Genomic DNA, 25,181 nt, shown 5'->3' on the forward strand with positions numbered 1-25,181 from the left:
CAGGATATGCAAGAGACAAGAGCAGGATTTCGGAAAGAATCTACTTCTCCCATGGAGGGCTTTTGCTTCAGGACGGGCCAGCTTTAGAACTGCAAAATCAGAAACACGAAAAGATGGCACAAAACTCCTCCCTCAGTCCCATGCTGTCAGGTCTGTATTTACCCGTCACTGAATATATTTTTTTAAGGCCTGATTTTATTTGGGATCAGAATATTAGTCTTTTGAAAATAGAGAGGAAAGGAAAAGTAGATCTTAGAGTTGACCAGAGGCCCAACACATATGAATCACTGGAGTCTTGGACTGTGTTATTGACGACGTAGAATCTCAGATCAGGCAGCTGGTGCAAAGCCTCGACAGATGCCAGTGGAGCAGAGGAAAAGGAGACCCAGTACACGGCTCAGCACCAAGAAATATCCATTTTTCATTTAGCTAAGTATGGTACGCACATATTATGAAGTAATAGGCACCATTAAAAACAGCAAGACAGATACATCTGCACAGACAAGGAACGATTTCTAAGACATTCTGTTCAATGCAAAAAGCAAGTCACAAAACAATATGTCTACTATGCATACATGTTATATAGTATGATGTCATTTATGGTTAAAGAGAGAGAGAACTAGGTAATTGTGTAGAAACAGTTTAGAACTGTGCTGTCCAATGCCTAGCATTAACTGTATGTAGCAATTTAAATTCAAGTTATGATTAATTAAATTTAAATAAAACAAGTCAGTTTCTCAGTCCCACTAGCCACATTTCAAATGCTCAATAACCACGTGTGGCTAGTGGCTACTGTATTATCACAGATATAGAACATTCCAATCATCACAGAAAGTTCTATTGGACAGCACTGGCCTAGAAAAATACACAACAAATTTTTAACTGGAGTTACCTCTGGGGAAGAAGATAGCATCAGGAGAAGAGACGAAAAAATGTTTTCATTGTTTACTCTGTATATATCTCTTATTTTGTTTACTTTTTACCATGAGAATACATTCATACAATGTATCTAATTTAAAAATAAATTTAAAGAAATATTTCCTCCCCTGTGAATTCAGAGATGCAGGAAATTTAACCAAGGATCAAGTGTCTTGAATGTAAGGGGGAAAAGCTATTTAACAGGAAATGAGTACTTTAAAAAATAACAAGTATTATCCATAAACTCACTGTTAAATGACATTATTCCCAGGTATGTGGAACGTTTAAAACTCATTTGAGCTTTTAGAAACCATTTAAGTTGTCTTCAGGCTTCCCTGGTGGCGCAGTGGTTAAGAATCCACCTGCCAATGCAGGGGACACAGGTTCGAGCCCTGGTCTGGGAAGATTCCACACACCATGGAGCAACTAAGCCCGTGCGCCACAACTACTGAGCCCACATGCCACAACTACTGAAGCCCGCGCACCTAGAGCCCACGCTCCGCAACAAGAGAAGCTACCACAATAAGAAGCCAGCACACTGCAATGAAGAGTAGCCCCTGCTTGCCACAACTAGAGAAAGCCGGCACGCAGCAATGAAGACCCAGCGCAGCCTAAAATAAATAAATTTTAAAAATAATAATAAAAAAAATAAATTGTCTTCATAGTATCCACCCATCATTTATTTTTCCAACAAACACTACTTGAGTGCTTGCTGTATTCCAAGCATTATTTTAGGTTCTGAGGATACATAGGGGAACAAAACAGAAAAAAAAAAAAAAACCCAGAAAAAAATCCTGCCTTGTGATGCTTAAAGATGATAAACAACAAAAAAAGATTGTAAAAGGTGTAGTATGTTAAAAGGAGATAAGTGCTATAGGAAAAAAATAAGGCAACGAAGGGAGAAAGGGAGTTAGAGAGTATAACTGTAAATAGGATAGTTAAGGAAGTTGATATATGTGTAAATATATAAAGGATCAATTGAGCCATGTGGTAAAAGAACACTCCAGGCATAGAAAACAGCAAGTGCAAAGGCCCTGAGGCAGGAGCATGCCTGGCTTCTACCAGGAATAACAAGAAGGCCAGTATGCCTGGAGGAAGTGAGCAAAAAAGTAGTAGGAAATACAGCCAGAGAGGTGAGGCTGAAGGAAGGCGATGGACGGCACCCAGCGGTGTGGGGTTTTTAGGATGCTAAAAAGACTGGCTTTCACTCTGAGGAGATGGGAACCATTAGCAAGTTTTGAACAGAGAGTGATATGATCTATTTAGTTTTAACAGGACCACCTGGCTGCTATATTGAGCACAAACTACAAGTCGTCAAAGGTAAAAGCAAGAAAACCCCTGAGACATCTGGTATCATAACCATGCAAGAGTAGATGGAGGCTGGGGCCAGGGTGAGGGATGGCAGTAGAAGTGGTTAAGAAGTGTTCAGATTCTGGATAGATTCTCAATAAATAAAATTTGGAATTGATTGGATGTAGCGTGTGAAAGAATGAGAGGACAGGATAATGCCAAAGTTACTGGCCTGCAGAACTGGAAAGATGGCGTTGCCATTCCCTACGATGAGGAGGACACTGGAAGCGTAGGTTTGAGGGTGGGAGGGACAGGATGGGGAGATCAACAATTCCATTTTTGAACCCACGCTTTTATATAGATTTGTTTAATCTACAACAAATGAGGCAAGAATATACAATGGGGAAAAGACAACATCTTTAATAAACGGTATTGGGAAAACTGGACAGCTACATGCAAAAGAATCAAACTGGACTACTCTCTCACACCATACAGAAAAATAAATTCAAAATGGATTAAAGTCTTAAATGTAAGACCTGAAACCATAAGACTTGTACTAGAAAACACAGGCAGTACGCTCTTTGACATTGATCTTAGTAGTATTTGGGGTGGGGGGATATGTCTTCTCAGGCAAGGGAAACAAAAGCAAAAATAAACAAATGGGACGACATCACACTAAACAGCTTTTGCACAGTGAGGGAAACTATCAACAAAATGAAAAGATCACCTACTGAATGGGAGAAGATATTTGCAAATGATATATCAAATAAGGGGTTAATAACCAAAATACACAAAGAACTCATACAACTCAACATCAAAAGAACAAACAACCCAATTAAAAAATGGCAGAGGATGTGAATAGACATGTTTCCAAAGAAGACATTCAGATGGCCAACAGGCACATAAAAAGATGCTCAACATCACTAATCATCAAGGAAATGCAAATCAAAACCACAATGAGACATCACCTTACACCTGTCAGAATGGCTATCATCAAAAAGAAAAAGAACTAACATGTGTTGGCAAAAATGTGGAGAAAAGGGAATGCTTGTGCACTGTTGGTGGGAATGTAAGTTGGTGTAGCCACTATGGAAAACAGTATGGGGGTTCCTCAAAAAATTAAAAATAGAACTACTATATGATCCAGCAGTTCCACTTCTGGGTATATATTCAAAGAAAACAAAAACTAATTAGAAAAGGTATACAGACCCTTATGTTCATTGCAGCCTTATTTACAATAGCCAAGATACATAAGCAACCTAAGGGACCATCAATAGATGAATGGATAAAGAAGATGTGGTATGTATGTATACATGTAAATATATATAATATAAATATATGTGTGTATACATATATACACATATATGTGTATACATACACACACACATACACATACACAATGGAATATTACTCAGTCATAAAAAAAGAATGAAATCTTGCCATCTGCAACAACATGGATGGATCTAGAAGGTTTTATGCTAAGTGAAATAAGTCAGACAGGGAAAGACAAATACTGTATGATTTCACTTATATATGGAATTTTAAAAACAAATGAACAAACATAACAAAACAGAGTTATAGATACACAGAACAAACAGGTGGTTGCCAAAGGAGAGGGGTGTGAGGGGAGGAAAGAAATAGGTGAGGGAGATTAAGAGGTACAAACTTCCAGTTGCAAAATAAATGAGTCATGGATATGAAATGTACAGTGTGGGGAATATAGTTAATAACTTCAATATCTTTCTATGTTGACATACCATAACTAGACAGTGGTGATCATTCTGAAATGTATAGAGATATCGAATCACTACATTGTGTAACAGGAACATAGTGTTGTAGGTCAATTATCCTTCAAAAACCAATAAACAAACTCATAGAAAAAGAGATCAGATTTGGTGTTCCCAGCGGTGGGGGTGGGGCTGGAGGGGGAAATTGGATGAAGGGGGTCAAAAGGTACAAAGATATAAGATAAGTAAGTATTAGGGATGTAATGTACAACATGATAAATATAATTAACACTGCTGTATGTTATATATGAAAGTTAGGAGAGTAAATCCTAGGAGTTCTCAACACAAGGAAAAAATTTTTTCCTATTTCTTTAATTTTGTATCTATCTATAGGAGACGACGAATGTTCACTAAACCTATCGTGATCATCATTTCATAACGTATGTAAGTCAAATCATTATGCTGTACACCTTAAACTTATAGTGCTATATGTCAAGTATATCTCAATAAAACTGGAAGAAAAAAATAAAATTTCACACATTTGATTTGACATGCCTATTAGATCTCCAAGTGGAGATGTCAGGTAGGCAGTTGGTTGTACAAGTCTGGAGTCTGGGACAGAGGACTAAGCTAGCAATATAGGTTAAGAAGCAATCAGAATATAAACGATATTTAAAACCACTAGACTAGATTCATTAATTCAGCTAAGGGGGTGAGCGCAGGTTGAAGAGAGGTCCTGGTGGGCAGATGAGGAAACAATGTATATTTATGGCCTGTCTCCCCCAACTACTATGGAAACTCCAAAAAACAGGGATCAAGTCTGCTCTATTCACTTTTATATCCCTACTCCCTAAGGCAGTACCTGGCATATAAAATGTCCTAAATAAATATGTGTTGAATGGGGGAATTTAAAGTCACTGGAGAGAGAATGATTATTGATAAAAGAACTAGAGAGAGAATGATTATGGATGAAGATTATTGATAAAGATTAAACTCACATAATAAAAAAAAATACACTTATCAATGTTCCATAACTTTTCTTATCATCATGATATATACTACTAGGAACTTGAGAAAATAAAGAGACGAAGGCAAAACTTGTAAGAATTCTGCTTGCCAAATACAATCATTGTTAACATTTTCTACATTTCTTTTTCAAGCTTTCTGATAGGTTATATATACATTTTAACAACTTTGGAATCTTACTGCATGGACAGTTTTTTTCACTCAATACATTATGATTATTTTATCATATCATTTAAATAGTATTCAACTTCATTATTTTTTTTATTAATAGACTATTTTTTAAAGCAGTTTTAGGTTCACAGCAAAATGAGCAGAAGGTACAGATAGTTCCCATAGCACTCTCACTAATTTTAATAGCTATGAAACGTCCCACCAAATAGAAAAATCATAATTTCTTTAAGTATTTCTCTGTTATTGAATATTAAGTTGCTTATATTTGGGACTTCCCTGGTGGCGCAGTGGTCAAGAATCCGCCTGCCAATGCAGGGGACACGGGTTCGAGCCTTGGTGCGGGAAGATCCCACATGCCGCGGAACAACTAAGCCCATGCGCCACAACTACTGAGCCTGCACTCTAGAGCCTGTGAGCCACAACTACTGAGCCCGCGAGCCACAACTACTGAAGCCCACGCACCGAGAGCCTGTGCTCTGCAACAAGAGGAGCCACCGCAATGAGAAGCCCACACACCACAACGAAGAGTAGTCCCCGCTCGCCGCAACTAGAGAAAGCCTGCACGCAGCAACAAAGACCCAACGCAGCCAAAAATATAAATAAATAAATAAATTTATAAAAAAAAAAAGTTGCTTATATTTTACTAATATAAATAACCTTCTAGACATAATTTTGAACCTCTGATTATTTCCTTAGGATAGGAGTTGAATTACTTAGATCAGGGGTATGAACATTTTAAAGATGAATATTTAAAGAACACTTTAACATATATGGGCAAATTATCTTCTCCAAAAGCTGCATCACTTATACTCACATAACAGTGTATGAAGGCACCTATCTTGCTGCCATCTCACTGGCATTCAGTATTATCTTTGTCAATTTTATAGATCAAAAATGGCATCACGGACTTCTCTGGTGGCGCAGTGGTTAAGAATCCACCTGCCAATGCAGAGGACACGGGTTTGAGCCCTGCTCCGGGAAGATCCCACATGCCGCGGAGCAACCAAGCCCATGCGCCACAACTACTGAGCCTGTGCTCTAGAGCTCGCAAGCCACAACTACTGAGCCCGTGTGCCACAACTACTGAAGCCTGCGTGCCTAGAGCCCATGCTCCGCAACAAGAGAAGCCACTGCAGTGAGAAACCCGCGCACTGCAACAAAGAGTAGCCCCTGCTCTCCGCAACTAGAGAAAGCCCGCGTGTAGCAACAAAGACCCAACGTAGTCACAAATAAATAAGTAAAAACAAATTTTTAAAAAAATGGCATCACGCTGTTTCAATTTGAATTATTTTGATTACAAGAAAGAGTGAACATTTTTCAAATGTTTATTAGTCATTTGTATTTTCCACTGAGAATAATCTGTCCTTTGCTCATTTTTCTATTATTGAGAATAAGTATTTTGAAGTTAGTTAAAAGCAAAACAATAGTAGTCTAAAAATTATCTTAAATATCTTTTTAAAAAAACACATTTTCCAACTTTATCTAGAGTCCCCTCACAAGAATTCCATTTTTTAAAACAATGTGTAAACACCCACATCTAGGTCAGGCTAGTAATTACTGCCCTTCCAGCTATCAGGGATCAGAATTTTATTATACCCTTAAAACACTGACCATCCATAATCTGTAACTCCCCCCACGTGCCCACCTTCCAAACCCCACAGCAGTGGATTTCAAACAGCTGGAAGACTCTTAGTACTACAAATAATACCACATTGCATTGATACTAAAATGTACATTTTCCCCCCACATTTGAACATGTCTGAGATTAGAAGGGGTCTTGCAATAAATGACTTAAAATCCATGTTGGCCATTTTCTGACACTTTAACACCTCTGAAAGGGAAGCGTGTCTTACAATTAATGACTTCTTAAAATTAAGAAGTGCATAGATGCTACGAACAATAGAAAATAATCACCTTTACCTAGAGATAAAAATTCCATACACTAAACCAATTTTTTCTTAGGTAATTGAGCTCAAGACGTTTACAATGAGTATCAATAATAATCTTATTTCTTATCCATCTCCATCTCCTTCCTCATAGGACTTGAGGTGACTTTTTAAAAAATGAAAGTTGGGACTTCCCTGGTGGTCCAGTGGTTAAGACTCCACGCTTCCACTGCAGGGGTGCGGATGTGATCCCTGGTCGGGGAACTAAGATTCCGCATGCCGTGCAGTGTGGCCAAGAAATTTAAAAAAAAAAGATAAAGACAATTTAACAATAAAAGCCATCATAAAAAATAAAAAAAAAATAATGGAAGTTTAAAATAATACTTGCAACATGTGGGTGAGGATGGAAACAGGGGTTTTGAAAAAAGGCCCAGGGTGAAATGAGCACACAGGAATGTCTATCATGGTCCTCTATATTTCAGGGGGCAGGGCACAAAAATGGCTTTAAGCTCCCAGCAGTCAAAGCAAAGAGGAAGACAAAGTTAATATTCTCTCTAGGCAAAACCCAAAAGAGATACTGAGGAGAAGCACAGCATTTCCTGATGCCAAGTTTTTATTGAAATTCCTCCCATGATGCCTTTATAAGGGGCATTTTGGGTGATGCCATAGCAACACCAACATATTCAATGACATCCTCCTGATAAAGACAATCCTGTTTTTTATGTTTGTCTCTGTAGCACCCTCCCTGTAAGGCAGAGCCCCAGGACCAAAAAGCAGTTCAAAAAAGCATTTCTACAAGGGGTCAAACATGCAGTCTGAGAATGCAATTCTCTCACTCATGGATGGATCCAAGGGCAAGATTTAAAATATGGAGACCAGGGTTTTCTAACGTGGGATGCGCAAAACAATCCATTAGAGAGCAACACTTGTGTCTAAATTTATTTTTTCATGTTAAAAAACAAGAAAGGAAGGATTACTAACAACCAACTATAATTTCCAAAATTACCCTGGTGCCCCATCTCTGTCAACATAAATATATGTTTATGTATTCTATGTTGTAGAATTTTAATTCTACAAGGTGTTCCAAAGGAAGAATGCAAGTCGTTACAATAGAGAAGGGTGGCCTGGGTCCCCTGATATTTTCATTTACTTTCGGCTTACTGCAGTAAAATACAGTTCACCGGGGCCTATATGAGTGCCTTTGTGGATTATATTACCTAGTTTTAACTAAACCAATGCTCACAAGATCAGCAGGTGGCTTAAAACATTTCCTACAATGAAATAGGAAAGTAAAGATACCATAAGCACAAACTAACACCAAAAAAGTGGCCAAGCTGACCCTTCTACCCTTTGTATAAGTTCTGCACCAGCCACATTATCAGGTGTGAACAATGATGGCCTCATTAGATTTGACAAAAAGAGAGCTGAATCGAAAATGATCGCAAAGAAGACTATTTGAAATATGTGCTATTAGCATTAAACTTCACCTGGAGCATATATTGTACCTTGAGATATTAGCTAATGATGGTATGAAGCTATTGTAATTACCATGATACTTAAAAATGAAGCATTCAGAACATTCAGACAAATCTCTTTGATTTTTTTCAGCAACATTTCAAGATGTGATACTCAATCCTGTACTTCACAAAATAACGTTCTATGTAATGATAAATGTTTAGAAGCCTTTTTTGAGTTGCTACAATTCAATAGAGAAAAACCAAAAGTCTCATTGCAGAAACACCTGCTCTTTAAGTCACAGTAAAACTGGCTGCTCTAATGTGTAGAAAAAAATTGATGTCAAACAAAAATGCATTCCTTAAAAAAAATGCATTCCTTTGTCAGCAAATATATTTGGAAGACATATAGAAAACATTGCTGAAGACTGGAAGAAACAAGCATTAGAACAAATTATGCAGTGTGGGAGGTTTGCTATACAGTTGGATGGAAGTACAGATATTTCTAACATGTCTCAGCTTGAGGTATTTGCTAGATTCTATTTCAATAATAAAACCCCTTTTTTCTGAGCCACTAAAGATGTTCCAATGAAGAAAGATTTTCCAAAGAAAGATGTTCCAAAGAAGACTGGTTCTGCAAACTGGATGACTTCTTTAATAAAAAAAAAAAATACATATATGGAAAACCTGTGTAAGTGTACCTGCCAATGAGGTGATTGCTTTGCTCTTGGACCCTGATCTCCCACCTTTCTGAGAAATACCTCTGTGTCTTCTTTCCATGGCCCTTCCTCTATTGACTCTCTAAATGTTGTTTTTCGAGGTAACATCCTGGAAGACTGGAGGGTAAAGTAGATTAATTTAACCACATTGCATATGGAGATAGGCAGATATAGGGAGGATTTTAATTGCTTTAACCACAGCTCTTCATTTTCCTTCCCTTCAAAAACCTGATAGGACGGCTCAAGGTCAGCTTTTCTGCAATTCGCAGGATTATCCTGAGGCACCCTTGTTAGCTAACCAATTCCATCCACTTCCTTCTGAGCCTACAAACCATGAGGCCAGGCCATTGTTAGACAACACATATAGATTGGGCACCATGGATTTTAATTCACAGATTACCTGACTAGGGCTGGACTGGTCCTAGAAATAAGGCAAGTTTAATTCAAGGGCTTATCTACATCCTCTTTGGGGTTGGGTATACTGACTCCTGGAAGGACTGAGTACATTGGAGCTCTGTGAGCAGCCAAGAACTGTAACTGTAGGTAGGATCTGATACTCTTCCCTAGAGTGTTACCCATTAGATCACCAGAATTGTTTGGAAATGGGAAATCTGTGGTAGAGCATACTCTCTCCCTATTACAGTGATCAGAATATCTTTAAACTTAGTCCTACATAATAACATACATACAGATTCACAGAAAGATAGATAAAATGAAAAGGCAGAGGACTTTGTACCAGATGAAGGAACAAGATAAAACCCCAGAAAAACAACTAAATGAAGTGGAGATAGGCAACCTTCCAGAAAAAGAATTCAGAATAATGATAGTGAAGATGATCCAGGACCTCGGAAAAAGAATGGAGGCAAAGATAGAGAAGATGCAAGAAATGTTTAACAAAGACCTAGAAGAATTAAAGAACAAACAAACAGAAATGAACAATACAATAACTGAAATCAAAAATACACTAGACAACCTGGAAGAAATGGACAGATTCTTAGAAATGCACAACCTGCCGAGACTGAACCAGGAAGAAATAGAAAATATGAACAGGCCAATCACAAGCACTGAAATTGAAACTGTGATTAAAAATCTTCCAACAAACAAAAGCCCAGGACCAGATGGCTTCACAGGTGAATTCTATCAAACATTTAGAGAAGAGCTAACACCTATCCTTCTCAAACTCTTCCAAAATATTGCAGAGGGAGGAACACTCCCCAACTCATTCTACGAGGCCAACATCACCTTGATACCAAAACCAGACAAAGATGTCACAAAGAAAGAAAACTACAGGCCAATACCACTGATGAACATAGATGCAAAAATCCTCAACAAAATACTAGCAAACAGAATCCAACAGCACATTAAAAGGATCATACACCATGATCAAGTGGGGTTTATTCCAGGAATGCAAGGATTCTTCAATATATGCAAATCAATCAACGTGATACATCATATTAACAAATTGAAGGAGAAAAACCATATGATCATCTCAATAGATGCAGAGAAAGCTTTCGACAAAATTCAACACCCATTTATGATAAAAGTCCTGCAGAAAGTAGGCATAGAGGGAACTTTCCTCAACATAATAAAGGCCATATATGACAAACCCACAGCCAACATTGTCCTCAATGGTGAAAAACTGAAACCATTTCCACTAAGATCAGGAAGAAGACAAGGTTGCCCACTCTCACCACTATTATTCAACATAGTTTTGGAAGTCTTAGCCACAGCAATCAGAGAAGAAAAAGAAATAAAAGGAATCCAAATTGGAAAAGAAGAAGTAAAGCTGTCACTGTTTGCAGATGACATGATACTATACATAGAGAATCCTAAAGATGCTACCAGAAAACTACTAGAGCTAATCAATGAATTTGGTAAAGTAGCAGGATACAAAATTAATGCACAGAAATCTCTTGCATTTCTATACACTAATGACGAAAAATCTGAAAGAGAAATTAAGAAAACACTCCCGTTTACCATTGCAACAAAAAGAATAAAATATCTAGGAATAAACCTACCTAAGGAGACAAAAGGCCTGTATGCAGAAAATTATAAGACACTGATGAAAGAAATTAAAGATGATACAAATAGATGGAGAGATATACCATGTTCTTGGATTGGAAGAATCAACATTGTGAAAATGACTCTACTACCCAAAGCAATCTAGAGATTCAATGCAATCCCTATCAAACTACCACTGGCATTTTTCACAGAACTAGAACAAAAAATTTCACAATTTGTATGGAAACAGAAAAGACCCCGAATAGCCAAAGCAATCTTGAGAACGAAAAATGGAGCTGGAGGAATCAGGCTCCCTGACTTCAGACTATATTACAAAGCTACAGTAATCAAGACAGTTTGGTACTGGCACAAAAACAGAAATATAGATCAATGGAACAGGATAGAAAGCCCAGAGATAAACCCACGCACATATGGTCACTTTATCTTTGATAAAGGAGGCAAGCATATACAGTGGAGAAAAGACAGCCTCTTCAATAAGTGGTGCTGGGAAAATTGGACAGGTACATGTAAAAGTATGAAATTAGAACACTCCCTGACACCATACACAAAAATAAACTCAAAATGGATTAAAGACCTAAGTGTAAGGCCAGACACTACAAAACTCTTAGAGGAAAACATAGGCAGAACACTCTATGACATAAATCACAGCAAGATCCTTTTTGACCCAGCTCCTAGAGAAATGGAAATAAAAACACAAATAAACAAATGGGACCTAATGAAACTTAAAAGCTTTTGCACAGCAAAGGAAACCATAAACAAGACCAAAAGACAACCCTCAGAATGGGAGAAAATATTTGCAAATGAAGCAACTGACAAAGGATTAATCTCCAAGATTTACAAGCAGCTCATGCAGCTCAATAACAAAAAAACAAACAACCCAATCCAAAAATGGGCAGAAGACCTAAATAGACATTTCTCCAAAGAAGATATACAGATTGCCAACAGACACATGAAAGAATGCTCAACATCATTAATCATTAGAGAAATGAAAATCAAAACTACAATGAGATATCATCTCACACCGGTCAGAATGGCCATCACCAAAAAATCTAGAAACAATAAATGCTGGAGAGGGTGTGGAGAAATGGGAACACTCTTGCACTGTTGGTGGGAATGTAAATTGATACAGCCACTATGGAGAACAGTATGGAGGTTCCTTAAAAAACTAAAAATAGAACTACCATACGACCCAGCAATCCCACTACTGGGCATATACCCTGAGAAAACCATAGTTCAAAAAGAGTCATGTACCAAAATGTTCATTGCAGCTCTATTTACAATAGCCAGGACATGGAAGCAACCTAAGTGTCCATCATCGGATGAATGCATAAAGAAGATGTGGCACATATATACAATGGAATATTACTCAGCCATAAAAAGAAATGAAATGGAGTTATTTGTAGTGAGGTGGATGGAGTTAGAGTCTGTCATACAGAGTGAAGTAAGTCAGAAAGAGAAAAACAAATACAGTATGCTAACACATATATATAGAATCTAAGGGAAAATAAAGGTCATGAAGAACCTAGTGGCAAGACGGGAATAAAGACACAGACCTACTAGAGAACGGACTTGAGGATATGGGGAGAGGGAGGGGTAAGATGTGACAGGGTGAGAGAGTGGCATAGACATATATACACTACCAAATGTAAAATAGATAGCTAGTGGGAAGCAACCGCATAGCACAGGGAGATCAGTTCGGTGCTTTGTGACCACCTAGAGGGGTGGGATAGGGAGGGTGGGAAGGAGGGAGATGCAAGAGGGAAGAGATACGGGAACATATGTATATGTATAACTGATTCACTTTGTTATAAAGCAGAAACTAACACACCATTGTAAAGCAATTATACCCCAATAAAAATTTAAAAAAAAAGAAAGAAAAATTAAGGAAACAATCCCTTTCACCACTGCAACAAAAAAAATAAAATACCTAGGAATAAATCTACCTAAGGAGGTAAAAGACCTGTACTCAGAAAACTATAAGACATTGATGAAAGAATTCAAAGATGACACAAACAGATGGAGAGATATACTATGTTCTCAGATTGGAAGAATCAATACTGTGAAAATGACTATACTACCCAAAGCAATCTACAGATTCAATGCAATCTCTATCAAATTACTAATGGCATTTTTTTACAGAACTACAACAAAAAAATCTTACAGTTTGTATGGAAACACAAAAGACCCTGAATAGCCAAAGCAATCTTGAGAAAGGAAAATGGAGCTGGAGGAATCAGGCTCACGGACTTCAGACTATACTACAAAGCTACAGTAATCAAGACAGCATGGCACTGGCAGAAAAACAGAAATATAGATCAACGGAACAGGATAGAAAGCCCAGAGACAAACCCACGCACCTATGGTCACCTTATTTTTGATAAGGAGACAAGAGTATACAATGCAGAAAAGACAGCCTCTTCAATAAGTGGTGCTGGGAAAACTGGACAGCTACATGTAAAAGAATGAAATCAGAACACTCCCTAACACCATACACAAAAATAAACTCAAAATGGATTCGAGACCTAAATGTAAGACCGGACACTATCAAACTCTTAGAGGAAAACATAGGAAGAACACTCTTTGACATAAATCACAGCAAGATCTTTTTTGACCCACCTCCTAGAGTAATGGAAATAAAAACAAAAATAAACAAATGGGACCTAATGAAACTTCAAAGCTTTTGCAAAGCAAAGGAAACTACAAACGAGACGAAAAGACAACCCTCAGAATGGGAGAAAATATTTGCAAATGAATCAACAGACAAAGGATTAGTCTCCAAAATATATAAACAGCTCATGCAGCTCAATATTAAAAAAACAACCCAATCCAAAAATGGGCAGAAGACCTAAATAGACATTTCTCCAAAGAAGACATACAAATGGCCAAGAAGCACATGAAAAGCTACTCAACATCACTAATTATTAGAAAAATGCCAATCAAAACTACAATGAGGTATCACCTCACACCAGTTAGAACGGGCATCATCAGAAAATTTACAAACAACAAAAGCTGGAGAGGGTGTGGAGAAAAGGGAACTCTCGTGCACTGTTGGTGGGAATGTAAATTGATACAGCCACTATGGAGACCAGTATGGAGGTTCCTTAAAAAACTAAAAAGAGAATTACCATATGAGCCAGCAATCCCACTCCTGGGCATATACCCAGAGAAAACCGTAATTCAAAAAGACACATGCACCCCAATGTTCATTGCAGCACTATTTACAATAGCCAGGTCATGGAAGCAACCTAAATGCCCACTGACAGACAAATGGATAAAGAAGATGTGGTACATATATACAATGGAATATTACTCAGCCATAAAAAGGAATGAAATTGGGTCATTTGTAGAGACATGGTTGGATCTAGAGACTGTCATACAGAGTGAAGTAAGTCAGAAAGAGAAAAACAAATATCGTATATTAACGCATATATGTGGAACCTAGAAAAATGGCACAGATGAACTGGTCTGCAGGGCAGAAATAGAGACACAGATGTAGAGAACAAATGTATGGACACCAAGGGGGGAAAGTGGCGGGGGGCATGGTGGTGGTGGGATGAACTGGGAGATTGGGATTGACATATATACACTAAGATGTATAAAATAGATAACTAATAAGAACCTGCTGTATAAAAAATAAAATAAAATTTAAAAATTAAAAAAAAAGAATAACATACATACAGAAACGTGCACATATCCTAAGTGTGCGACTTAGTGGACTTTCACAAGCTGAACACGTATAGCATCCAGATCAAGTAACCAACCACTGCCAGCATCCATCCTGTGTTCCTTCCACTATCCTGACTTCTAACGTCATAGGTTAGTTTGCCTACTTTTAAAATATTTAATAGAAATGGAATGGTGTAGTGTATATTCTTTCATGTCTGGCTTCTTTCAGTCAATATTATGTTTGTGAAATTCATCCCTATTTTTGCAGGTGGTTGTAGATTCTTCATTCTCATTGCTGGGTAGCATAACATTGTGTGACTATACTATGATTTATTTATTCTACTTCTGCTGGGCATTTGGGTAGTTTCCACTTTGGGGTTATTATGAATAATGCCACTAAGAACATCTTAATACTAGTCTTTGGTGGTCGTATGTACAACCTTCCTAGGAGTAGAAGTGCTGGGTCAAATATATTTATTTTGAATTTCTAAATTTACTACAAAGAGCTTAGACATCTGATCTGTTTCCACTCGTAGTGCCAAAGTGCCAAAGCATGTGCCAAATGTAACATGGCAGAGCTAAATACAGCACTTCTCAAAGTGCATCCAAACACATCTTGTTTCTGAATCACCTGGGAGCTTGAGCAGGTGGTTCTCGGCTCATTTATGTGGGAGAACTGTGTGTGGTGGCAACAGGAGGCTTTAGAAGTCAGACAAACTGAATTTTAAAGCCCAGCTTTATGAGTTAGTGTTTGATCTTTGGGGAATTACTTAATGCTTGGTTTTCTTATTTATAAGATGGGGAATAGTCATTCTTATTTTACAGGTCTGCAGCCTGGCTAACCAAGATAACCCATATAAAGCAGCCGGCACAGCGCCTAACACAGTATGCGCCATAAATAGTTGTTCCATTCCCTCATTTGCCGATGGAGGAAAATAAGTGAGTGAGACCTCTGGCCCCGAAGTCACTATAGAACAATGACCTTATAGCTAAACCATCTGGAGGTACAACAGAATTTAGTATTATGTGACTTCGCCTACAATCTCAGGCCCACTAGAGATGAAGCACAGAAGCCCATGAGTACCAGCAGCAAGCTTTTGACAACATTTGGTTGCCAATGGGCCATACACACCATTCATGATGCTTCTATTAACCTATTATTATTGTTGTTGTTGTTCTTTTTCTTAAATGCCAGTTTAAATAGCCCTCAGCATCCTTTTACACTGACATCAGGTTCAGTGTGCATGAATTACTGAGTGGAAAACAAAAATCGCCAAGTCAAAAACTTTGGCAGGGATGAGATGATATGAAAATGAATCCACAGGCTAGCCCTGTACATTATTACACAGGCGCACACTACCAGGGTTTGCTGCTTTATTTTCGAATCACTGTGTTTTCAAGTGTGTCTTCAAGAGTGTTGAGTGCTAAACTGTCTCTTTATCCCCGAGCAGGGTCAGCTTCCCCAGCCTCCCACACAACCTGGTTCATGCTGGGATAAAGAGGAAGGTAGGAATGTTAAAACAATAATGCTATGGTCTGAGGCCAGCAACAGGTAATCAGATCCTAGCAAGGCAGAGGCTGTTACCTGGGAAATTATTGGAAGAAAATAGGCCTATTTTGCAATGACTTAGTTTGTTCTACCTTCCTTGCTTTCTCCTTTTCATCGTGCCTCCAGTGATCAGATGGAATAAATCTTTCTACATTTATTTCACTAAGGATCACTGAGAAGCTTTGTATGGGCACCGGCAAAAGATGCAGGAGTCGCAGGACTATGGCCTGACCCACTGTTGGTCTTGAAGCCCAAATATGATTCTTAGATGGGCAGCATCAGTTAAAGAAGGCCCCTGGAGTTCAACGCCATACTGCTATACCTCAAAGAGGACCCAGTATGGGTTTTTTTTACATCTTTATTGGAGTATAACTGCTTTACAATGTTGTGCTAGTTTCTGCTGTGCAACAAAGTGAATGAGCTGTACATATACATATATCCCCATATCGCCTCCCTCCTGCATCTCCCTCCCACCCTCCCTATCCCACCCCTCTAGGTGGTCACAAAGCACCGAGCTGATCTCCCTGTGCTACGTGGCTGCTTCCCACTAGCTATCTACTTTACATTTGGTAGTGTATATATGTCCATGCCACTCTCTCACTTCCTCCCAGCTTACCCTTCCCCCTCCCCGTGTCCTCAAGTCTATTCTCTAGGTCTGTGTCTTTATTCCTGCCCTGCCCCTAGGTTCTTCAGAACCACTTTTTTTTAGATTCCATATATATGTGTTAGCATACTGTATTTGTTTTTCTCTTTCTGACTTACTTCACTCTGTATGACAGACTCTAGGTCCATCCACCTCATTACAAATAACTCAATTTCATTTCTTTTTATGGCTGAGTAATAATCCATTGTATATATGTGCCACATCTTCTTTATCCATTCTTCTGTCAATGGACACTTTGGTTGCTTCCATGTCCTGGCTATTGTAAGTAGAGCTGCAATGAACATTGTGGTGCATGTCTCTTTTGGAATTATGGTTTTCTCAGGGTATATGCCCAGTAGTGGGATTGCTGGGTCATATGGTAGTTGTTAGTTTTTTAAGGAACCTCCATACTCTTCTCCATAGTGGTTGTATCAATTTGCACTCCCACCAACAGTGCAGGAGGGCTCCCTTTTCTCCACACCCTCTCCAGCACTTACTGTTTCTAGATTTTTTGACGATGGTCATTCTGACTGGTGTGAGGTGATACCTCATTGTAGTTTTGATTTGCATTTCTCTAATGATTAGTGATGTTGAGCACCTTTTCATGTGGAAAACCCAGTATTTTGAACTTCAGTATTATTAAGTAGATAAATTAGGAGGCTATTGTTCACATTAAAAAGAAATTCAACACAGGTTTCTTTGAACAATGACTAGAATATTCAACACATGATTCAGAATACATCCAATCTTTCTGAAGAAGCATCTGAAGAATAAAGCGGAAGACAGCAAAAGTGGTTTGTACGACATTAATATAAAGTTCCAAAGTATTTTGTGAACATTTGTTATGCATATTTTGCCAGTGTGTCTTGCCATAAGATCATTCAACCTGTTTTTACTCTAAATGGATAAAACAAAGGGAGGTGAGGAGTGGGGTAGCCCTGATTTTTTTTTTAATTTTTTTTTAATTAACTAATTAATTAATTTATTTATGGCTGTGTTGGGTCTTTGTTTCTGTGCGAGGGCTCTCCCTAGTTGTGGCAAGCGGGGGCCACTCTTCATCGCGGTGCGCGGGCCTCTCACTATCGTGGCCTCTCTTGTTGCGGAGCACAGGCTCCAGACACGCAGGCTCAGTAATTGTGGCTCACGGGCCCAGTTGCTCCGTGGCATGTGGGATCCTCCCAGACCAGGGCTCGAACCCGTGTCCCCTGCATTGGCAGGCGGATTCTTAACCACTGCGCCACCAGGGAAGTCCCCAGCCCTGATTTTTGATATGAGCATCAGGTCAAACAGAGAACACTGTGGTGAACCACGTTCCATGGCTATGGAAGCTAGAATCATGGTCTTGGAACTGGAAAAGTCTTGAAACTGGAACCATAGTGGGTCACAGAATTGAGGTCCAGAGAGGAGAAGTGATTTGCTGAAGCCCACACGATAATTAATTCAATGGCAAAACTGATGTTGGAATGAGATTGTGGGTTCCAGCAAGCTGAGACTAAGCTGCAGCCTACTTGACTTGCCAGCATCCAGCCCTTTCGCTGTAGGTCAGTCCGGTTCCCCCTGGGGCTACAGATCTGGATCTGCCTTGATTTGGGGGTTGGTATGGAGCCCCAAAGGCCATAAAGGAACAGATCCATTTCTGCTCATCAATACCACATCTCTCATGAGGAATCACTCAGCCTTTCCACCTTCCCCTACTGCCCCTGCCCCAGCCTGGAGGCCTGTGGAGAGGAAATACCTTGGGGTTGGACCTGACTTCCCAGGTTGTCCCATAATTACACTCTGCACCTACCAGAACCAAGTCACTATGACTTTGCCTCCACCTTCACAGAGAAAACAGAGGCTATCAGATAAGGGAGGCTTTCAACTTTCTATACCCTTCCCCTTATAACCCAAAACATCCTTACCAGCTTCTTTACCAAGACAGTGGGAGAGGTATCTCTTTATCAACGTGAAGCCAATTCTTCCTCTTGTGCACTGGATCCCAACATCTCCAGTCTAAGGGTCATTCCCTTCATCAATTTTCCCCATCATTTTCACATTCTCCCACTGGCTCTTTCCCATTCATATTTAACTGCAAGTTGGTACCATCTTAAAAGAATGAGCCAACCAGAAGCTTTGACATCCTGGATGATGGAAGGAAAGAAGGCTGGAGGGAAGTATGGAAGTAAAAAAAAAAGAAGAGGAGAGAAAAGCTAGCTTCTCTCAATCTTAAACCCTGATTTATCCACCTTTGGGTCCTATACACTCTATATGCTTCTCCTCTCATTCAAGCTTCTACTTCCCCACCTCCTAAATGCTCTTCAACCTATCTGGTCTCTGTTTTCACCATTTCACTGAAACATCATGATTGACCTCTTCTTCCAAAATCCAAAGGAGACTTTCCCTTATTATCTCATGTGATCTCTCTGCTGCACTGGGTTCTATTGGATATTCCCTCCACAGAATTACCCTGCCCTTGGTACCCCTGATCTCCCAGATATTTGAGATGTCTGTCCTCTTTTCATGATCCTTCCTCTATTGGCTCTTTAAATGGTGTTCCTCAGGGTTACATCCTGGAAAGATTCTGGGATAAAGTAGATTAATTTAACCAGATTTCATGTAGAGACAGACAGATACAAGGAGGCTTCTAATAGCTTTAATTACAGCTCTTCCATTTTACTCCTTTTAAGAACCTGATAGGATGGCTCAGGGTCAGTTATTTTCTAGAATTACCCCGTAGTAGGATTATCCTGAGGCACTCTTGCTAGTTAACCATTTCCATCCACTTCTTCCATCAGTCCAGAAACTGACTAATTTCGCTCCCATCAATTTCACTACCTCGATTCCACTTCCATCTCCTCCATGCTGATGTCTCCCAGATCAACATCTCCAGCTCAGAATTCTCTTCTGAGTTCCAAAACCAAACATTAACTAGACACCTTCAAATGGACGTCCCCATGGTATCCCCAACATTAACTCTCACAAACTGCTATTCCCGGATGCTCCCACCTCAGGGGTGGCACCCACTCACTGCAGCCAGAAAACTGAGTCGTCCTGATACTGCCCGCCCTCAGGCTCAGTTACAAGTCCTGGTGCATTTACCTCCTTTAAAGTCTCCCACATCCATCCAGTACTCTTCTTCTCCACTACCCCACCCCTAACTTCAAACTTATTAATTCTCACGTAGATTACTAAAAAAACAGAATAGGAGAGCAGAGAAAGTGAGTGTAAAATATGAAGTAAAGGAAGGTGATTTTTTTTTTTTAGTTCTGAGTAAATACATGCACGTGTGTGCTATGCAACATGAAATGTATTTATCACTGTGGCTTCTCAGAGCTCATCCTCCACAGGCCTGGGCAGGTGTCTGAGCTCCCTCTAAAGCCACATGTGGCTAGTGAGCACTCGAAATTGGCTAGTCTGAACTGAGATGTGTTATAAGTGTAATAGACACACCGGATTTCAGACTTGGTATGGAGAATATAAAATACCTCATTAATCATTTTTATATTGAGTACATTTGTAATGATAATATTTGAGATACATCAGATTAAATTAAATATATTATTGAAAATAATTTCACCTTTTAGAAGAACGTTTTAAATTGTGGCTACTAGAAAAATTTAAATTACATTGTATTTCCACTGGACAGCGTTACTGTAGCAGCTGGAGTGTGCCACTCACAGTTGAGGGCTTAAGATCCCCTCAGAAATAGACTGATCCTTTCCATATCCAAAAATGTTTTGGGATCGGCAAGCTGCATCTTTTCTTCAAATGCAGGGACTTGCCTTAACTTGGGGATCAGGATAATGGAGTACTCCCTGCTCTGATGTACTTTTTTTTTTTTTTTTTGGCTGTGCCAGGTCTTAGTTGCGGGATCTTTAACTTGTAGCATGCGGACTCCTACTTGCGGCATGCTTGATGAATGTGGGATCTAGTTCCCCGACTAGGGATCGAACCCAGGCCCCCTGCATTGGGAGCGTGGAGTCTTACCCAGTGGACCACCAGGGAAGTCCCCCTGCTGTGAGGTACTTCTGCTCAATGGATAAAATATAGCTTAAATGCTGTAGAAAGCCCAATATATTAAAGCCAAACTTATAAAAAAAAAAAAAGTTCTCTTAAGGGATTTCAGCATCCTGGCATGCTTCCACCTACCAAACTACTGCCTCCTGTTAAATGAAAACGATATTCAAGGGCAGGGGCTCTGGATTATTTCTTTTATTTCTCTCCACAGCACCTGGTGCCTTGCTGTGTGTGGAAGTTTCTGAGCAGCTGGCTAACTGTGGATCGTTGGTCAGGGGCTGAGGTTCCTCTCAGTTACCTTCTAAAGCCCTGCGTCACTGAATACTTTAAATCCCCCTCACTGCCTGAATGAGGACACACCCTTTCCATTTCTGGATGCTCGAATGCCAAAATAAAACAAAGAACAGACCTGTCTTCTTATATTTGATTTATATTAATATCCTCCATAAGGAGTTCAGCATTAAGAAAATTGGGGAAGGAGGGTTGGAGCGATAGTGAAAGAATAAACTGAAAAGAATGGGAGAAACTAATTCATTGATCCCATGTTCAATATGCCCGACTATTACCAATCTGCAAGAAATGGATGTTGCATTTGGAACAAGACCAGCAGGAAGATGTCTAATAATAACCTTGGACAGAATTCCAGTCGACCACAGTAAATGCCCAAGGAAGCTCATGGTTGTTTATTTTCACTGACGTAGCACAGTAAGTATCTCGCTTTTAAAATGTATGCTGTCTGAGTAGCTAAATAGATGGCGAGGCTAGTAAAGGAAGCCAAGGATGTCTCTGGAAACCTGGTCATCTTTCTGAGCACTAGCGGGTGAGTGCCCTACCTCCCGATGAACATAATGCACCTTCTGCAAGACAGCAGTCTCTTGGCACTGCTCCACTTTGAAGTAAAGTCCAAAATGAACTCCTGCTAACGTGGCAGATCGAACCAGCCCTTTTTCATTTCCAAGGCTCTATCATAAAACCTAGGTAATTTTCTATTTCTTTTCTAATTTCTTTATCAGTGTTATTTAATTCTATTTACTCTTTCTTATATTTTCTTCCAACAAAAAAAAAGGCAGGTGGAAAACCTACAGGTATACCTTCCAGAAAAGTTCCCCCTTGAACATGATTCCATTGTATCCTCAATATCCTTATCAATTTGCTACTTACAAGGGTCTAAAGTATAGATTGCTTTAAAGTCCTGTGTATTTAGGTATGCCAGCTTCCCACTCCCTTTCCTTAAAGGGCTATGCCAGGCTCTGTATTAGACACCAGGGATACGGTGAGGACAAGACAGGTTTCTACTCAACATCCCGCTGGCAAACGTGGACTCGCTGTCAAGGAGTTCGCCGCTCTCTCCTTTCTGCCCCCACTGCACCTGGGAACACACCCCTTTGCAGGTTGTGTCCTTCTCAACCTGTGTGAAAGCAATCTGTTTGTGTGCCAGTCTCTTCTAGAATCTCTGGATCACAAAGTACCACAGGGCTCAGAGCTCAGCACGTAGTAGGTACTCAATCACTGTGGGCAGAGCTAACCCGGATCACAATAAACAGCCTTCACTGTAAATAATATATAGACAAATGCATGTAGACAGGGACACTTGTACACACCTTCTCAAGTGCCAGGCTAAATCAAGAGCATGGTTCATTTAAAAAGGGCATTTTACACGATTGCTGAGATTTAAATAAAATTCGTATTTACAGAGGGTGACATTCAGTGACATAAAGTCACATTCTGGGACTTGCAGTAAAGCTTTATGGCCCTTTATTTACCCAGAAATGTCCTTTTCCGTATCTCTAGGTAAAGTTAGAGTGAGTTTGGGGAACCAGTGTGTGCCTCGGCTAATACAATCACAACCACTCTGGTAAATGCTACTTTTTTTTAAGATAATGTTTTGTTATTGTGTCCTGTTTCCTCTAAACTTTATGAACCCAAGTTTGGTAACACGTAGGGGAAGGAGCCTGTCCTCTGGAGGGGAATCTCTCAAGTCTTCCATGCACTTTCCAAAGTTAGTTAAGCAACAGAGCAGCCATGCTCTGAGGGACCCACGATTGACTTGGGGCAATATGTTTGGGTACTGGGAGAAACAGAATTTATATAATTTGAAATATGAAGATATTAGCAAAGCTAAAGATCAACAGAAACTACTAAAAAACATAAAAAGAAATCCTAATTTAATATTTTCACTTGCCACTCTCTTCATCAACAAACTATGTTACTAGGTAGTTAATATGTGCCTTCATTATTAAGTGTAAATCTAAATTTAGAATATAACCCCACAATGACCCAATTTTGCTGATAAGAGAAAAGGTGCTTCAAAAAACTTAATAGTGGTTTATAAATTGGTTGCAGCCCCTATTTAAACAGAGCCAATTTTCAATAGACGACAGTAATGATGAACAACATGGGAAATTTTTATCAAAGGTAGATCAAAGCAATCACTTTAACAGTTCAAATTCTGTACATCCTTCACACACTCCCACACACACACACACACACACACATTTTAAGCCAGAACTGCCAAAAAGATGGAAAAAGAATGTATCTCACTTAAAGGTGTGTTGCAGGAGAAAGGTCTTCCACTTTGCAGGTATAGAGCTCTGTGTTCAAATCCCAGCTCTACAGCCCTTCAAAGCAATGTGGCTTTGGAGAAGTCGCTTACCCTCTCTGAACCTCAGTTTCCTCATTTCTAAACTGGCAGGGAGGTGGAGGTGTAACACTGCCAGCTTTGTATGGTTCTTGGGAGTTAACCTCCAGGGTGAGCTGTCACAAGTGAAAGTAGAAAGTACTTGAACTTTCTTCCTTCCCTTGATTTCCTCTGCCCACCCTCTCAGGCAGAAGCAACCAAGGAGCAGAATAGCTAAAAGGCAAAAAGGGAAGGAAAAGAAGTAGGCACGAGAGACTGAAATGATACACAAACAGGAACCAGATGCCCCCCTCTCCCCTGCCCTTGACCTGTCAGGAAGGTGTGTGATGCAAATCTGAACACTGAGTTTAACTTTAAAAAATATATTCTGGGTGATGGACTTCCCTGGTGGCGCAGTGGTTAAGAATCTGCCTGCCAATGCAGGGGACACGGGTTCAAATCCTGGTCCGGGAAGATTCCACATGCTGCGGAGCAACTAAGTCTGTGCGCCACAACTACTGAGCCTGCACTCTAGAGCCGGCGAGCCACAACTACTGAGCCTGCGTGCCACAACTAATGAATCCTGCATGCCTAGAGCCCCTGTTCTTCAACAAGAGAAGCACCCGCTTGCCGCAACTAGAGAAAGCCTGTGTGCAGAAACAAAGACCCAATGCAGCCAAAAATAAATAAATAAATTTATTTAAAAAAAAAAAATATATATATATTCTGGGTGATCTCATAACAAGCTTTTAATGGTCAGTTTGTTGTTGTTGTTGCTGTTTTGCAGTGCTTAACCAAGAGTTGTTTAGTGGCTCAAAGGAATCCCTTGGTAACAAACTTATGGGGATGGTTTGTATCCCATCAGAAACAGGTACTACATTGTGTATGTTGTTCAGCAAGTGGCTTAAGCGCTGGGGAGCAGTTAATATCAAACTTCCCTAAGAAAATATATCTTTAAAAACAGAAACACAGTGAACAAAAGCCCTAGGTGCTCTAATGTAACTTTCTTGGTTTTCATGTTTTACAAAATTGTCCTAAGTCTCCCTTTGAACCCTCACTAACCCTTATGAAGATATAACAGTTACATGATGGACTGGCCTTGAAAAATGTGAGCCCTCATTTTGGGAGTTCACAAAAAATGCTACATCACAAAATCCTTTTTTAAAAAAACCTCTTCCCAGGGTCAAACTCCACAGCCAATCAAAATATTGCACCTTTTAACTCGAGGGAAATCGCTACAGAGAGAGAAGCTCTAACTAGTATGTTGCTTGGATTTGAGGGTCCAAAGAGAGGTCTCCCCAAGTTCCCGAAGACTTCAGGCCACAGAAAATCCACCACCCATTTGGTGTTTTTGATTCCTTGAGGATACACGTTGAGGTGTTTGAGAACCACCTTCCACATTTACTTAAGGAATCATGACCAGTGGTGGAGAAGCTGATGAAATTTGGGATACCAGTAACTGAGATGCAAGGAAGCTCTGAGTGCCCCGTTGCC

General features: G+C 39.6%; 1 protein-coding gene across 9 annotated transcripts in view; it reads right to left on the reverse strand.

The window, feature by feature from the left end:
* The window catches only part of PCYT1B (phosphate cytidylyltransferase 1B, choline), a 177,632-nt gene that overhangs the window by 113,487 nt on the left and 38,964 nt on the right, over window positions 1-25,181 (reverse strand). The gene's annotated exons all lie outside the window — the stretch shown is intronic.

Source organism: Balaenoptera borealis (assembly GCF_965194805.1).
Source record: "Balaenoptera borealis genome assembly, chromosome: X".
Lineage (NCBI taxonomy): Eukaryota > Metazoa > Chordata > Mammalia > Artiodactyla > Balaenopteridae > Balaenoptera > Balaenoptera borealis.